A 17,935-nucleotide genomic window follows, 5' to 3' on the forward strand; every position below is an offset into this window, starting at 1 on the left:
CGAATTTGTATAATAAGTCAGATAAGTATAATTTTTACGTAAATTATTTTTTCAATAATTTAAATAATATTTCTATAAAATTTTATAACTTTATATATACATATATATCTTGAATTACATGTTATTTTAATCTTGCACTATAGCTACATTTCAAACGAGCGAAATAATTTACTATCTATTGTTCGTGTTGCGGCAATAATATGGAATAAGAATTTAATTGAAGCGTGATACGCTTGTTAGTCGGTTGCATGAAGATCAGAAAGAATCACAGACAAGAATGATCCAGAATTTAATTTGTGCGAGGTATTTCGTAGAAACTTCCGTCTCGGATTCAACATTGTTATTACGCTCTTTTGAGACTTCCGGCTGTTAAACACGGCATGAAAGGCACAAAACAAACATTATGGCGCGTGTTACTAATTAATATTTATCTTCTCATAATATTCCTCGTTAGTCCGTATGACTTTCGTTACACTTAACGCAATAAATAAGCAACTTTGACATAAATAGAAATATCTGTTGGAAACATTTAAATATTAGCTAAATTCATTTATATATCAAGCTTCTGAAATTCTCTCTATATATAAATATATATTTATTTATTTTATGTAAAGACTGCGCTCCATAGTAATTTTATTAATTATATGATAACTAAAGATGTTATAAGAATATCTTATATAGTGTAACATCACAAAAAACTTTGTTTTGATTGAATGTAAATCTAAATTATCGGTTAATTAAATATTATATTACTTAACATATAATGTAAATGTGTAATAAATTTTATTATTATGAATTTTATAATAATCAATATTATATATGCATATTTTATATATAGTTATAAAAATATTAATCAAGTCATTTTGATCGATGATTTGATTATATTAGTTGAAGCAAAGTTAAATTCAATAACGTATAAAAAATATGATCGTAACATCTTATGACCACATCTGAGCGTAAAATCAATTATGCACCAGCAATAATTAGCCGGCAATAAAAAAAATTTTTAACAAAAAAATTACAATTAAATATATATTATTATTCAAAATACGGAAAATACAGAAAGTATATCTAGGAGCAACAGGTGTAGTATCGCTGCGAGCGGTGACGCGTGAATTTGGTCGTACAATTTTCGACCTTTCTTTCGCTCGAGATTCGTCTACTAATCGTGAGACATTGAGCGCATTCGGGGAGATACTATTAGCGCTAACAGTGTCGTTCTGTCTTTGTTACTCATTAAAAGTTGAACAAAGATAGAACAATGCTGTTAGCGCTAATAGCGTCTCCCCGAACGCGCCCATTGTGTATCGAATAGATCGTGCAATCGTAGAGTCATTCTTTTGTCACAATACAATAAAGTGCACTTTACATGTGTAAATAATATCGACCAAAGGGAGTCGACCAAAGTGCCGCACAACTATAACTAACGTGTTTTCGGTTTTTTTTAATGTCTGAGTACCATGAAAGAGAAGTAGTAGAGAAATAAAAGAAAAAGAGAAAAAAAGGCTAGAATGACAGATGGTGATATACTTCCACGGCGATTTATATGTATGTTTACAGAGACTTGATATAACAGAAAGTAAATATTATGTGGATCAAAAACATGAAAAAAAAAAAGATAAAAATATTTTAAATTACATCACATATTTTAATTTATCTAATAAATACCACACAATTTTATTTAAAAATTGTTTATAACCTAATAATTTTTTTATATTCTATTACTTAATTTATATTTATTGACAATTTGACTGTATATTACTCGGGACAAAATAAAATGCAATCCAATAAAAGGTAGAATAAAAAAAGTTTTTTATGAATTAATTTCATGTCAAAAATTAATTCGTTATACTAAAATTAATTAGTTATACTAAAAAAAAACAGTTGTACTAAAAAATTGATATTGAAATAATATTTAATATTTAATTTTATTAGCAATAGTCTATCCGTCCACTTCTTGCTGAGCACTTCCTCCACAGGACAAGATTTTCAAAATTATATATTATATAGGTACTTACATTTCTGTGCTCCTGGAAATCTCTTGTCACATCTTACATACATTGAAAATATAATGAGCATGTGATATATTTGACTCTATATTTTATACTACTGAAATTGCACAAAAATATCTGAAATTCGAAATATACATTCGCCAATTCGAGATAATATCGAAGTATTATCTTAACAAATAAAATTGTTCTCTTGTGTATAGAAGAGAATTACCTATCAATAGCTCGATGACGCAATCAGTACGGGTTTGGTCCTTATCTACCTTTTGTAAATGAAGCTATGATGTAGGTCAGAGATTCTAATAATACTGGTTGCAGCTTCATACACACATCAGCACACACACGTTGCGCATGAGGGGGTGGAGTATATGCATGTAAAACGTGACAATACGAGATTTCTATATGCGCGCATAAATGTACATATGCACGTGCACTCTTTTGCGTGCGCGCGGTAAGAGACATATGTACATACATACATACATGTCCATACACGCAGCAGCATATAAAAGCATGCCCTCGAGGGTTCATTGCGAGTGTACTGGGATAACCAATTCTCTCGCAGTCTTTACGATTCTCGTCACGCTTGTCGCCGAGCATTTTCACGTTGTGCCGTTAAATAAGAAGAATTATTCAATTTTTTTTGAACGTTGCACTTTTCTCTTCCTTGTAAAATGTTAAGCGCGCGAAAGGAATTATTTAATTTCTCAAACAAACGAAACAGACTTCATTTATGGCGACATTATATGTGTGTCTTGATATTATTACCAAGCTTTAAATTAAAATATTCTCTTAAATTCAAGATAGATTATTTCATAAATAAAATTATATATGTTATCTACTTTCAGTCTTAACTTGTCGGAACACTTTCTATGTCCATAATAATTAAAATATAAAACATTATTATATAAAATATTGAACGTGATATAATATTTAATACGCGTTAATTTTTTTAAAATTAAATATTAATTAAAATTTAAATATAGCAAAAAAACTTTTTAAAAAATTCAGTAATTTTGCTAGTAAATTATGATCATTACTTGATGACAATAATTAATATTTATAAATAATAAATGTTAAGAAGAAATTATTATGTTGAAATTTTAATTTAAAAAGATATGAGAGTCTATATCATATTATATAATAACCAGCACATATTAAAAAAATAACAAAATAGTATTCTATATTTTGATAATTATATATAAACGAGAAGTTTCGACAATTTTTCTCATCCATATCATACTGTAGTTGATTAAATATATAATGTTTAAAAAAACTATATATTCTAAAATTGAGTATGAAAAGTACTAGAATTAGTGCCGTTAATTAATTGCATACTAAGTGGGATGAAACTGTTTCATTAATTAGAGAAATATGGTGAGGCAATGAATCGAGACTCTATCGAGCCTAACCTGATGAAACGAGGATAATTATCTGGTTCGATAATGGCAGGCAGAGTATACACCTGCTTTCACTGCAACAGTGTCACGTCAAAAGCCTCTGTAATTCGACTTGAATAATGACGCTACATGCCATTCTACGTTGCTTTGCCATGTGTAATTGCAACCGCTAATATCGATGATTACAACATTGTACGTTACAAATTTCTACAAATTCAGAACACAGTGCAATAGAAAGAAAATATAAATTCTACAATTATAATTATCCTCATATAGAAAATTTGATTGCTTGAGAAATTAAATAATCTTTCTCACTTAAATACCCCGAGAGTGAGGAAGAAATAAAGGTGAGCAATGTATCTATAAAAAATATGATGATCTTGATAAAAACAATATGAAATATTAAATTTGTGTATGTGTGTGTATATATGTGTGAGGTGTGATATAAAACACTGCAATTTTAAGATATAAAGCATTAAATATTAATGTTCAAAGGTATAAACGAATAATTATATAAATTATATATCTGTCAAATATGAAACATTGGATGAATGTATATAGATATATATATATATATATATAAATGCATATATATATATATATATATATATATATGTCTTTCTATTTTAAGCATTATACTATGAGTATAATCTATTAATTAAAAATTCTGTTTCGTGATAAAACATTGCGTCATCATGATTGATTCGAAGATTGCAAGCATACGCAATTACATTTCTACATTACCAGTTTAATTTAAAGGAATCAATCTATTTTTATGTTTATTGTAACGCCGCGTATATTTCGAGAACGATACGTTTTCTTGCGAAATATCAGAGAGTATGTTCGCCTATAGTAATATTATAAATAGCACTATAGATCTGCGCGTGGATGAAAACTAATTATTATAATTATATTCCACATATGAGCATCTCCCGATTCGCAATATGCAGTATATCGCAAGTCCATTAACGTCCTAGGACGTTAAAAATATCGTGCAGTAAATGGCCAATCGTATTTTGTTCTCACACCGTTGGAAACCTCCTACATTAATCTCCGATGTGTCCGTCCCCCATATTACGCCACGCGTCGATAAATCGTCCCTCGTTCGAATTTAGGGGTTTGTCCCGACAATAAATAGGGGCTGGAGCAACGCAACTAGAACTGATCTTTGTAAGCGCGGTCAATCGCGTTGCGGAAACATATCCCATTACGAGGGTGACAATACACAGTAAAGGATTGTGAATATTAACCCTGTCGACTATTCGAATATGGACATATTGCATTTATATATAAGTGACATGCAAAGTATTGTAAATGCAATAACTATGCAGTCATTGTCAATATTATTAAATGGACGTTCATGAATTCGCGTATATAACGTATTTTGGTTAGTAAATTTATATTGCACTTCTCGATGAAGCTACAAGCTGATAGGACATTCGGTAGTAATAGGACATCCCGTATACATAGTTTCAGGCGTAAATAACTTCACGGCAACGTTTACAGACTAACTCTATACCCGCCAGTTACAATTTCCAGCAAATGTTCGGCAACCAATCACGCTTTATGCCTTTCAGTTTACCTACATAAAGTCAGCACTAACGTCAGTGCTTTCGTTTACAAGAAATTTCCTCCGTAGTACCTTTCTCCAAGGATTACCGTGATACTCTCGCGAGTTGAATTAATGCCACTTATACGAGTCTAATTAATGAAAATTAAACACACCTCTGTACATGGTCAGCCATTACAGTATGCTACTTTCATCTAAAGCAAATAACTAGTCATGATTGTATCTCATGAGATTTATATATCAGATAATTTCATATAAATCACAAAAACATGTATTACGAACTGATATGCATATTAAATATGTTTGAGCATATTTGAGAACATTTTAATATAAGTTTTAATTCAAATTAATATAATTGATCGCCTTTTTTTTACAAAATATTGTTTATAATGACATAAGAAAAAATTAATTAATTTGGAAATAAAATTAATTGATTAATCTGGAAAATAAAATCGATAATGTGTATATCGATTATCATAAATAATTTAAATAATTAGGATATATATAAAGTGTATATTTAAAAACATAAAAAAATTTAAAACCTATAAGATTATGAAGGTACATACAATTGGTGATAGAGTGAATGATTAATGGTCTTGATATTAAATCTGAGATTAGAGTTGAAACTGTCGCTATAAATTCACACATGTTTAGTGGCACGTGACATCAATTCCTGATCTTGGTCATTATATCCTCGGCAGAATCGAATTATCGCTTAGTCGTAATCGAAACGCAGAAATGAGGAAGTAGAGAAGGGTGTCCATGGCGATAATTAATTCCGTGTCGTTGACATATGGCACTCGCGAGGGCGCTATTTCGAATTACCATACCATGCGAGCTATATCGTTTGGAATAGCGTATGGCTGTGACCTGTCGCTGCCAGACAAAGCGTTTAATTGACTAAGCTAATCCAGACTAAACAGTAATTAAAACTGCCCTGTTCTTCCTCGTTACTGCGCGATTAACGTTGCTTCCTTGTCTTCATAACGGTTAATGGAAATGTTTCTCTACTCTTAATCGTGAATAACAGATTGGATACAGCTATAATTTTTTTATCATATAAATTATTTTCTTAAGATATTATTTTCTAAAGCCCGCTTTAAGAGATTTATAATTCAAGATAAAGTATTCTTTAATTTTATGTCGCACATCGCCCCTTAATGTAAGTACGTACCTATGTATTTTGTGTATGTGTATATATTTATTTCATCTTTTGTAAACACATATATTACCTGTTAGAATTATAAATAAAATTCAGGGAGTTTCAATTTTTATCGCAGGTTAGGATGTTTAAAATGGATTTTTGAAGACAATTCTCGAAAGATATTTTTTCGATATTTTACATATGTGATGTAACATTGAAATTGACACTAGTGTGTATGCGCACAAGAAATTCCTTTGATCAATTGCAAATGTCACACGTTGTGTAACTGTCTTTGTAATAAAAAAAAATATGCTGAAATGGAATGTGATATTCGACAGTAGACAAAAATTATTCTATTTGTTTACCAGACTACACCAAAACATTTTTTCCATTGCATATTTTGAATATGTTTGATTAATCATATTCGATAGAAACTTTATAACTCATATTTAATGATAAATTACGTATAAAATTATATAATGTAATATTTAATATATAATAAATCAAGCTTGATATTCGAAGTGACACATGAAAATAATGTATAAAGCTGAATAGAAATGAAGAATATATGTGAAAAACAGGCAAATATTTCAAAAATGTGATCAAATCAATAGTGAAATATTTAACAAGGTATTATTCATGAAATTATGTCTCTCTATTGGAAAATAACGAGAGATAAACCATCGAGATAGAACATAATATAACACAGATGCATCTCGATAGCCTCAATTTGCGGATACGCACGTGTGAATAATTACATTATGAGCAAATGCCCAGAAAAGTGTCATTTACATCAACATTACATCCTCATCGTAAATCGAGCACTGTGTATCGATTAGTCATGCAATTTATCTCATAGTATCTTCACACGTTTACGCTTTGTATATTGCATAAAATATTTGCGCGATTAATACGTGTTTGTAATCAATTCGATAATTGATAAGAGATTTTTAATAAATTTTGTTTTTTCACCATTATTTTACCGCGCGAAAAAAATTTTGTAGGTTTATACCTATCGTTTTTATTTTTTACCTTCCTGTTTGCGAGAGATTTTCCTTATATGTCATCAAGGAAAACTGTCAGTTTCGAAATCGCGTTCATCATAAACGTTCGCGCTAATAATTCGAGATGATTGAAATAGTTCGACGCATAAATATATAATCATACTTTTAACAACTGTAGGGCGTTGAAGATGATCTTCAGCGTTTCCTCATTGCAACTGATGGCATCCTTATTCGTCCGTTTGTTCTAAAAGAATGTCGTAAATCGCGAATTGCGATGCTTATAGCGATATTTTGCGTGTCGCTATTCCCCCTTCTCTGCAATGAGAAAAATGCAATTATAAATAATAATTATACAAAATAATATTTTATTATCATTGAATTATTTAAATAGAAAACATGTAACAAAGCGAAAAAACATATAACAAAATAATATAGTCATCTACACATCTATTTTGTTAAAAATTTTATTATTATAAATATTTAATTACTGATATGATTCATTTTTTAGTTTCTTTATATATTAATACAGAATTAAAATTTATTATAATTACTTTTAAATAAGCCATGCATGCATTAAATAAAATATCTAAATGGATATATTATATTATATTGTACAGTTTTTTAAATTAATAAATCAATGAGCTAAAATTAAATATATTAAATATATTTAAATTACTAATCAATGAGATAAAATTATTATACAGTTGGACCTCTTATCTTACGACATTTTCGGTCCGGAACCTCCCCCTTAAACCTCTGATCTTACGACAAAAATTTGAGAGTGGGGGTATAATTCCCCTTTCGCGGTCGTAACATGAGAAGATTTTTTGTCGTAGGATAAGAGATTTCGTAGCATAAGAGGGTCGTAGGATAAGAGGTCCGACTGTATTATGTATGTATAAATTATTATGTATTAAATTAATCCTTAATTAGATCATTGCTGAATGTAAATTAATACATAAAAGTGTAACGGCGGTGTTAAAGATATATATTTCTTTCTCAAATTAGCTAGATAACCACTCCTAAAGTCGTGAAAAACAATTGCGCCTCCATGCTTAAAGGAATGCAATTTCGCCGTCACGTTCATCCGCGATTGTTTCGCGAAGGAAACTTCGCTTGAAAGAGCGAATAATTGGCTTGAACCATCACCGAGGCAGACTGCGCGCAGTCGAAATTTCTCGGTGAATCCCTTCCCTAAAGTCGAGCAGATGTTCATGCCGATTACATAGATCTATTGCAAGAAGAAGTAGTAGATCGCATCATGCGTACTGCATATATTTCATTTTTTGCTATCTCGTATCGATGAATAAGATTGCAAGCTTCACATCCTTTAACTTATTTTTCTTACAAAAGATTAGAAGTTTTTTTGAATAATCGAAAATTAAAAAAATCAATTTATTAAATCGTTAGATGCAAATGGAATGTAAATAAAAATAATATAATAAAAAGTTGTCAACACTGTATTTTACTGCAAATAATGCCTGCATCAATATTTGTACATCATTAAAAATAAGACAAAAATCAATTTTATTTTATATTGAAAAAAATTCCGACATATTGTTGCGTTGAAATAACTCGCTAAGTGTATTGATGAGAAACATCCATGATATCAATTCTTTCGCCCGTATTCAAATAAATGATGCAATTCCACCCGGGTATTTCGGTCGAAAATCGAATCGTACGTTCATACAAGCGGTGTAATCATCGCACTAACGATGTAAAAGCGAAATATCGTGGAAAGAAGCGCGTTCGGTGAAATAGAATTCCGAGCCTCGATTAACACTTGTGCAACACTCATAAGTAACGTGCGTTGATTACGCTCTGTGTGCTAATTATCTACATGCATTTGCAAGCACACGTGTTCTGCTAAAACTGCGCGTTCACTGGAATACAATATGTATTACTCGCGAATGCCAATTTTGCACGTGCTCAAAATAAATAAATCGACGTCAATAAGCATGCGTGTGTCATTTGACGATCGAATAAAAAAATATTTTGTATACTATTTAATAAAAAACGTCTAAAAATTGTTATTGGTTATAGAAGAATTATATAAAATGAATTAGCATATCAAAAATGAATTATTGGATATATAATATATATATTTTCTAATTTTCTTGCAAATTTTCGATTTTTTATTATCAATACAATAAAGAGGAGAGGAGAGATGAAATCAACATTAAAAAAAAATTAATAATTAATAATGTCTCTAAAGTAATAATAATGATTTTATTAAATATAACTATTGACGTTACGATCAACAATAACTTTTTATTCGTACAGAATTATTTGTATATAATTCATCTAATTGTAAGAGCATTCAAAAAAATTAATACAACAATTTTTAATACAAAATGTAATTAAAAAAAGATATCTAGTTATCTTACTCAATTTTATTCTATACTTATAATAAAAGTAATACCTGCACAAGAAAAGTCTGCTTTCACCTATGCATTTCAACATTGCTTTCGATTTCTCGCGTAAAGCGCGTCGACGAATTCAACCGAGGTCGTCACTCGGAAAAGCTTCTTGACGTCGATGTGTTACGGAGATCGGTGAGAAGGGTGTTCGGAAGAAGGGTACAACGTGCACGGGAGAATGACGAGGAAAAGGTAAAGCCAGGGAGGAATGAGAATCCAGAGATAAAAGGGACGCAGCGCGGAATGTTGAAAACCGAGATTGGATGCAGTTGCATATTAATCTCGCGGTAGGAGATTTGCGATGAGGTCAGATAGCTTCCGACTTATTTATTTGTTTCTGCATGATGCGGGGAGAGGGATTACTTGAGATATATATACATTAGATAGTCCCGAGATTCAATTTGCGGACGATGGATTTTATGCGGATTAAGTCGGAAATATATTATTGCGTCTCGTGAGAATTATTCTCGCTAAATACATTTAAAATCAGAAGTCTTGGTTTAACTAAAGATACACATCGAGAAAGTTTTAATAGAAGAATCTGCATATATTTAAAACCTACATACATTTAATTTAATATATATGTATGTGTGTCAATTCCCTTTTATTTATTTATTTTTTTTTTCGTTGAAAATATGTCGCGTTAAATACAAAATAATATTTAACTACGAAAAAAAAAAAATAACGAAAACTATATTTATTCAACAACCCCTTTCCTTATACAAGGAAATTAAAATTTTCGTACGTACACATTTAACACATTCAACAAGTTTACAAAAAGGTAATTAATGTCGAGAAAAAGTTATGCGATAGAATTTGGATCTGTAATGCTTACGCGACATACTATATTACAATTAGGAACTTCTGAGTGATCTTTGTGCGAGCTCTCGTCCCGAGGGTTAAAGAGGAAAGTGCTAGAGAACGCATGAATAACGGCGTAAAGTTGTATGTACATATATACATCTCGCACGATGGCGGAGGTTACACTTCGCGTGAAATTTCACAGGGGAAATCCGTGCGGCATTAACGGCGGAAACGTGCTGTTTAAGCCCCGTACCAGGCGCAAAAGCGTGCAGTATCGCGTTTGGGATTGTCTCCGGTTGACCGAATGCGCTTCTTCGTGGTCCAACGGCGCCAATTCAGTTATCCGTGTAACGGCAAACACGTCAGCTTGTATTTCCGCAAAATGCACGTTGTGGCTTAACACGTTCCTCGTATGTCGCCGCGAAGACACGTTTGCGGAGCATCTGTGGCTCCAGGGCATTGTCAAAGAATGTTTTTCGAATTGAGTCTCTCATGTTAAAGTAATTTCTCATTAACAGAAAACTATCGCCGCATATGTCGAGTGTAAAAGATATTGTTAAACAGACAAAATATATAAATTTCTTCCAAGATTAATTTATTAAAATAAGACTATAAGACTAGTCGATACCTCAATCTTCATAGAAGAAAGAAAGAAAATTAGAATATTCTACAGATTACAAGAGGCTTTTAGTCTTTTTTTATTCTTTTGCTGTGTTTATAATTGTCAATCGCAAAATACGCACGTCGCCCTTTCGTCCGAACAGAACGTTACTATTGTAAGGTTCGAGAGAACGTTCCAGCGCGTTGCCACGCTCGCGAAATCCCCGCGTGGATATCGTTGCGACCCAGCTTTCCGCGGCGCGCGAGACCGCGGATTTGCGGATCGCGACAAATCCGGTATTTTCTCCGAGCCGCCTCTGTGTCCCCGTATATATCATTCACCGCGAGCAAAAATCCCCGAGCTTTATAGAATAACGTTTCAAGCGCAGTGCGCGGTACTCGCGCGACACGAATTTATGCTACGATAAATAAGCTCGCGCGCGCGAGAATCCGCGATGGAGCTTCTCTTCGCAAAGATACTCTAATCGCGCATGCGACATGCATTGTAAACTCTTATCGTTATACTGTAAACTGCGAGAGAAAGAGAGGGAAATAGAAATAGAGAGAGAGAGAGAAAGAGAGAGAGAGAGAGACCGTTGGTCGATGAATTGTGGAAGATGTTCTCAGAGACAGCTGTAAACGCGCGCGATGCACGTGCGAGCCACACGTATGTAGTTGTTTATAAATCGAGACTATTAATTCAAACGAAATGCATACAAATGATTCTTGCTATAAATTTGATTTTATCTCCCATATGATTTATTAACATTGTAAGCTAATTTAAAATGTGTAAAATGAAAAATGTGATCATTAATAAAGCATTTCAAATATGCACTCTTCATATAACATTTACATAACACTTATTTAATTTATCACGATTCATGAAAAATGTTCTACTTTTCTGATCAAGCATTAATGTGCATTAATTAATAAAATTAATTTATTCAGAATATTGTACATATATTTGCAAAAATTAAAAATAGAAATTACAACAAAATTCGAACAAAGATTTCTTAAATTTAAATGATTTGATTGTTTTGTAACTTTTATCTTTTTATTTTTACTGAGACTTCTTTTATTAAAATTATCTTCGACAGATGATTTAATCGGTAGTATTTTAAGAATCACAGATTCGCTTTCTAAAAAAAAAAGACTTCGCTGTCCGTTTATAAATCTTCGAGTAAAAAGCAATTCAGCGGTGAAGATGTCGCGTACAAGGGTAACCGACGATAGATCAAAATCAGATCGTTTTACATAGAGTCCCACTGTACCATGCACATGTCACAACAGTCGGGTACTTCGTTTCCGAAACGCGCAAAATCAATTTCCGACGCGTAAATAGGACTGCCGTCTGCCAGTGAACCCTATTGTAAAACGGACGCGAATGCGTGTGGCTTTAATGCACGACACTTTGACGTCAACAGTAACTCAAATCGCAAAGTTAGACGAACGTATAATGATCTTCATCGTAAATTGTAATAAACAATAATCGTCATATATAAAATAATAATACAAAAGACAGGATATAATAAATTATATAAAAAACATTTAACAAATCTAGAGAATTTTATACATACAGAAATTCGACGATTAATTTCAAATTGATCAATCTGCAAATTGATCAGTTCAATAAATTAACAATTATTAATGACCGAATATACAATATCGCTGACGCCTCGCAGTTGATTTTAAGATAAAATAAATGAATTTTGTCATCATATTATAAGGATTATCTTCATACGAAGGTGAAGTCTCAAGAAATCTCGAAGGTTTCGATAAATAATTACGCTATGCCAATATCAATCTTGCTAACAATTCGTTAAATACAAGACTTAGCCGATCGTTCGACGTCAAGAACGTGATTCCTTCTTTACTAACATTAGATGATAAATGATGCTAGCGAAAAGCAAAAGGGCAATCGCGAACATTTATCACTTTTAAGCTTGAAATTCAAACACTCGTTCATCATCAATACCTGAGATTGTGAGTATTTTCAAATAAGGTTTAGGTATATGAAAGAAATAATATTTCTTATTTATTACGAGTAATTGTTCAACTCGCAGTTTATGAAACTTTTCAAGCATCCAATTCAATATTTATTTATTCGATATTTCATAACTATGTTATAAAATATATGCGATAAATCGCAATGGAAACATATCAATTAGCAATGTAAATAAATATATTCGGTTAGTCAACAGAATTTAAAAGTTCAACTCTATATTCTACAAACGTATAAGGGGTTTATTTCAATTTTATTTTAATACAGCAAACATCAATATAATTAATCAAATATCCTGATTCCTGATATTTCTGAGCAATAATAAAACAAATAAAAAAAACAACAAAATTATTTAATTATTCAAAATGTAAATATGTATATTTGAATTTCTACAAATCATAATAAGATTTTAAGAACAATCTATTATAAAAATTAAAATTTTGAAAAACTTGATCTAATTTTTGGTATTGCTTTTAATATATCTTTCTTGTTTCGAAAAAAAAAAAAAAAAAACATGGATCTAGATAATTTTTTTTCTAAAATTATCTATGCTCGACATTCTTCAAACATTGAAAATTCTAAAATATCTAGTATGCCCGATTGCGATAGTTTTCTCGATCAAAATATGAACGTTCAATCCTGCATGAACCCCCAGGTACATTTTCGCTACGTCGCGCATTCCATGACCAGAGAGATATGCAGCCTCAGTGGATATATGGGCCGCAAGCTCCCTCGCTTTTTTGTGTATTTTGTTATCCGCGAACATGTGACAAAGGTATAACGTAACCGACTGACTACAAAGATTAGTTGCGGACCGTGTGCAATGTTCTCGCGATGGCGTTTGACGAGATCAAAGCCGCTCGAACGCGAAAACAATGTTCTCGACATTTTGTCAAACCAAACATATAATGCATTAAGAAACGTAGAAAGATATCACTTGTAAAAAATATTCTTTTATTTTAAGATTTATCCTGTTAATCATATCGCGTGCATTTAATATGAGTACTGAGAATCTAATTATGAGATCTATAAAATAAATCTTAATAATATATTTTATATAAATATAAAAAAATATTATTATATTTATATATATAATTTTTTATATATATATATATATATATATATATATATAAATATATAGAAATATAAAAATATAAAAAAATATATATTCGCGCATATATTACAGGAGTTAATAAATTCGTCATATATTGAATCATATAAAATGTAGGCTCAAACAAATAAAGGCCAAATGTAAAATTCATTCATTTGCACTTTTAGGAGATTTTTGATTTGTTCAATCCTCTCATACGCTGATATTGCTTACAATCGACTGCTTTTCTATTTCGATAAGATTTATATAAATGAATTTTTTTACTGAACAACGCGATCGTTGTCCAATATGGCATTATTGTGTTTCATCGACACGACAAAATTCCTGTTTGCCTTGGCGAAAAAATGTCCGTCGGCCTGTTGTGACAATTAAAATTGTTAAATAATCGATATACATACATGGGTGTATGCAAGAGGACCGGCGTTGGCGTCATCGGTGCGCCGTTTTGTGCATGGCAAGGTTGGAGTTTTCTGACAGTCATCGGGATTGTTATAGCTCTGATACTATTCTACTACAATTATATAAATGTACGTCAATTAACAATTATTAACAACTGTCAAGTCGAGTAATTGAATATTGTTTCTTGAAAATTCTCTTACAATTAGGGTTAATGGATAATGCACAGAATAAACGCATCGGAGGTTATGCGATTTATATGATTAATATGTGTTTGCAACTATACTATAATTATAATTTATCATTTTATACGCAATGTAAATAAAACTACATAAATTTTATATTTTTATAAATAATATCTTATGATCTATAAATGGATGACGAATATAGATTAAAATATTATTTAATGATGTAGTTATAATTCGAGAAAAATTATATATTTTTTCAAATTTCTGTATTTTTTAAAGTGCATCGATTAGAAATTAATTATTTGCCTTAATTTTTTATTTACAAATGTTTAAACTATATTTAAAAATATCAATCAACTGCTAGGAACATTTATATTAGATTTAACCTTTGAAAAATATAACTATAAAATAATAAACTTTAAAAGCATAATATTTTACATATTTTTAGCTTACAAACATTTAATATGTTATAAGTGGTAGAAATTAAAAGTCTCTTTTAGAATATATAGTGACAACAATAATCGTATAAAACTTTTCAGAAGTGATAATGATATCGTGGAATTAAATCCACTCGAACTTGCAAAGAAGTGCGAAAAGACTAAGTAAATCAGAATTCTTAAACGAGCAATTACCATAATGAAGAAGTTATTCAAGAAAACCTTCAACTCGTTAACATAAGCAGCAATTGAACTATCTCTAACATCATATTCTCTGATGCAAGACATTATATAAGTTTACAAAAAAATTAGCATACTATTAAAAATTCATGTATATAAAAAAATAATATACAGAGAAAGACACATGCTTAAATAAATCATGTATAATAAATTCTTTTAAGTTTATTAAAATAAGTCACTTTTAAAAATTGTCTATCATTTATTTCCATTCGGGAGAAGATAAATAGATGCATCTCTAATTAATCTATTTGAAAGTAAATCTTCTTTTCCAGAATTACATTTGAAAATCAATTGCGACGAAATTATTTGAAGATTAGCTACGATTAATTTATTTATCAAGTCATAAATAAAATGTTAACTTTAAAATTATTAATTTAAAAATTACTAATCTTGTTAAGAAGCAAGTAAACACATTTAAAAATTGTGGAAAAGAGACGTTAAAAGTATAATGAAACAATACAATAATTTGTAATGGAGAAGTTTCTTGGAAATAGGATCGCTCTTTAGTAAACTAACAAGCGTCGGAGCGCGTAGAGTAAATCCGAGCTTCGAATGCAGACGTGGCAATGGTTGACATAACTGTCGTGTAAACGCAACTTCAATTTACGTTAGGATTAAACATTAACCGCTTAAGGCGGAAATCTTACGCTTTCTCATACTGTGCATCTCCCGAGTACGCGCCGGCACCATTTCTCCGTAGCTTAAGACCGTCTTAGAGTCCCTTTCGTGTATTTTGACCTCTAGGATTTCCGGATATGCACGAGGATATATAAATCCGGATCATGCCATACAATGGTTTCTATTTAAAAGAATATAAAAGTGGAAAATATATTTATCTGAAATCTGTTATGAAAAATACGTGTATGATAAAATATTGTAAAAGATTAGTGTAAAATATTATTTCGTTAATAAAATTATATTGGAGTTATCAGCAATGTTACAAATAAGATCACTTTTTACATAATTTATAATATTTGTGCTTCAAAATCATAAATACATATGTATATATATATATATATATATATATATATATATATATATATATATATATATGATCAAAACGGATATCAACTAGAAATAATTTGATTAATTAAATTTAACTCACATATAATTTTTTCAATTAAAATTATCAAAAAAAATTTATATATAGTATTATTTTTATAATTATATTATTTTTTAATTATATTATTTTGTAATCAATTTAAAAATATGATAAAAATTTTCCTACAATTTACTGCTATGAAATTTAGATTATCCTATTTTTCTCTTTCTCTTTCTGAGGATATATATATATATATATCCCTCTATTCTACCTCTCTCTAATGCAACATGTGTACGTAACGGGCAATTTAATTTAATTTATTTTGATTACAATTGATTTAATTACATATTAATGTTCGCTTGTCAACAACAGTAATCTTCTTAGTTTTATTAATTGCTTGCATTTATGATTATTCGCAAAATTTAATTACATCTGTTTATCAACTTTGTTAACTATTTTTATATAAATATTTGATATCAGATTTGCAAAATTAAAACAGAATGACTGACATGTAACATCGTTATTATTAATATTTTATGGATATATTTCTACAATAGCAATCTCTCTAAAATATAATTTTTTAAATTTAATTTTAAATATAATCATATTAATGCATTAAATATTAATTAAATATAGTGCATTATAATAGAAATAAATAATTATTCTATTTATATTTTTTTTGAAGGTATAACTTAAAGCAAAATGAAAACTTAAAACGATTCCAAAATATCTTCTATCATAAAAAGGGAACATATTTAACTACATATGTATTATTTTAGAGAAAAATCCTTTTAATAAAATCTCGTATCAAACAAAGATATATAGTTTCTTTTGCATATCAAAAAGTTACGGAAAATGATAATATACAATCAAATTTGTACAAAAAAAAATCAATCATTTTAGCGTCAAAAGATTTTATATTCAGAGAAAATCATGCGCGTTGCACACTCAGACACGGCTTATTCCTTTATATGTTTCCTTTTCTCTTTTTTATAATTTTCAGTTTAAATTTAAACACTATAAGAGAATACCTGTACGTTGCAAGATTTATTTTTATATCAAATTGCTGACTAGTGAGTTTTATTAACACGAAATTGTCAAAGACTTCTGTTAGAAAAATATTGATATTGCTCGGGAATCAATCACTACATGTATATTGATTTTAACTTTCATTCATGCAATGCGCAATATCTTCGCTAGCCAGAAATTCATTACAGACGACCGCTAGATGATGGCGACCATGTACTTGATTGCTCCAAGCGCGTATACATTTGCAGCGGCCGCGATTTATGGTTGCGCTTCCGGCGCGGCCGGAAACGGACGGGGAACGCGCCGCTGGGCGATGTTGCGCAGTGTGGAACGGAGACGTGGAGCTTCCGACGAGAATGAATTATTTGGTTGCCGACTATCTTTCGCGGCCGACGCGAAACAGATACAAACCTTCGAGGAAGAAGAGAAGCCGGCCGAGAATCGACGACGGACGCGAAAAGGCAGACGAGATGAAGAACCGGAAGCAACCTCCCACGCTCGTTCTCTCGCGCTATGTAACTTTTTCGTCAAAGATTTATGGT

General features: G+C 30.6%; 1 long non-coding RNA gene across 4 annotated transcripts in view; it reads right to left on the minus strand.

Moving 5' to 3' along the window:
• Positions 1-5,420: 5,420 nt before the first annotated feature.
• LOC140672214 (uncharacterized) overlaps positions 5,421-17,935 on the minus strand; it is a 214,800-nt gene continuing 202,285 nt past the window's right edge. For all 4 annotated transcript variants that reach the window (XR_012047854.1, XR_012047856.1, XR_012047852.1 and 1 more), the window contains one exon: positions 5,421-7,439. This is a non-coding gene — a long non-coding RNA (uncharacterized lncRNA). The remainder of the gene's footprint in view (positions 7,440-17,935) is intronic.

The sequence above is a fragment of the Anoplolepis gracilipes genome, chromosome 13 (genome assembly GCF_047496725.1).
Source record: "Anoplolepis gracilipes chromosome 13, ASM4749672v1, whole genome shotgun sequence".
Taxonomy (NCBI): Eukaryota; Metazoa; Arthropoda; class Insecta; order Hymenoptera; family Formicidae; genus Anoplolepis; species Anoplolepis gracilipes.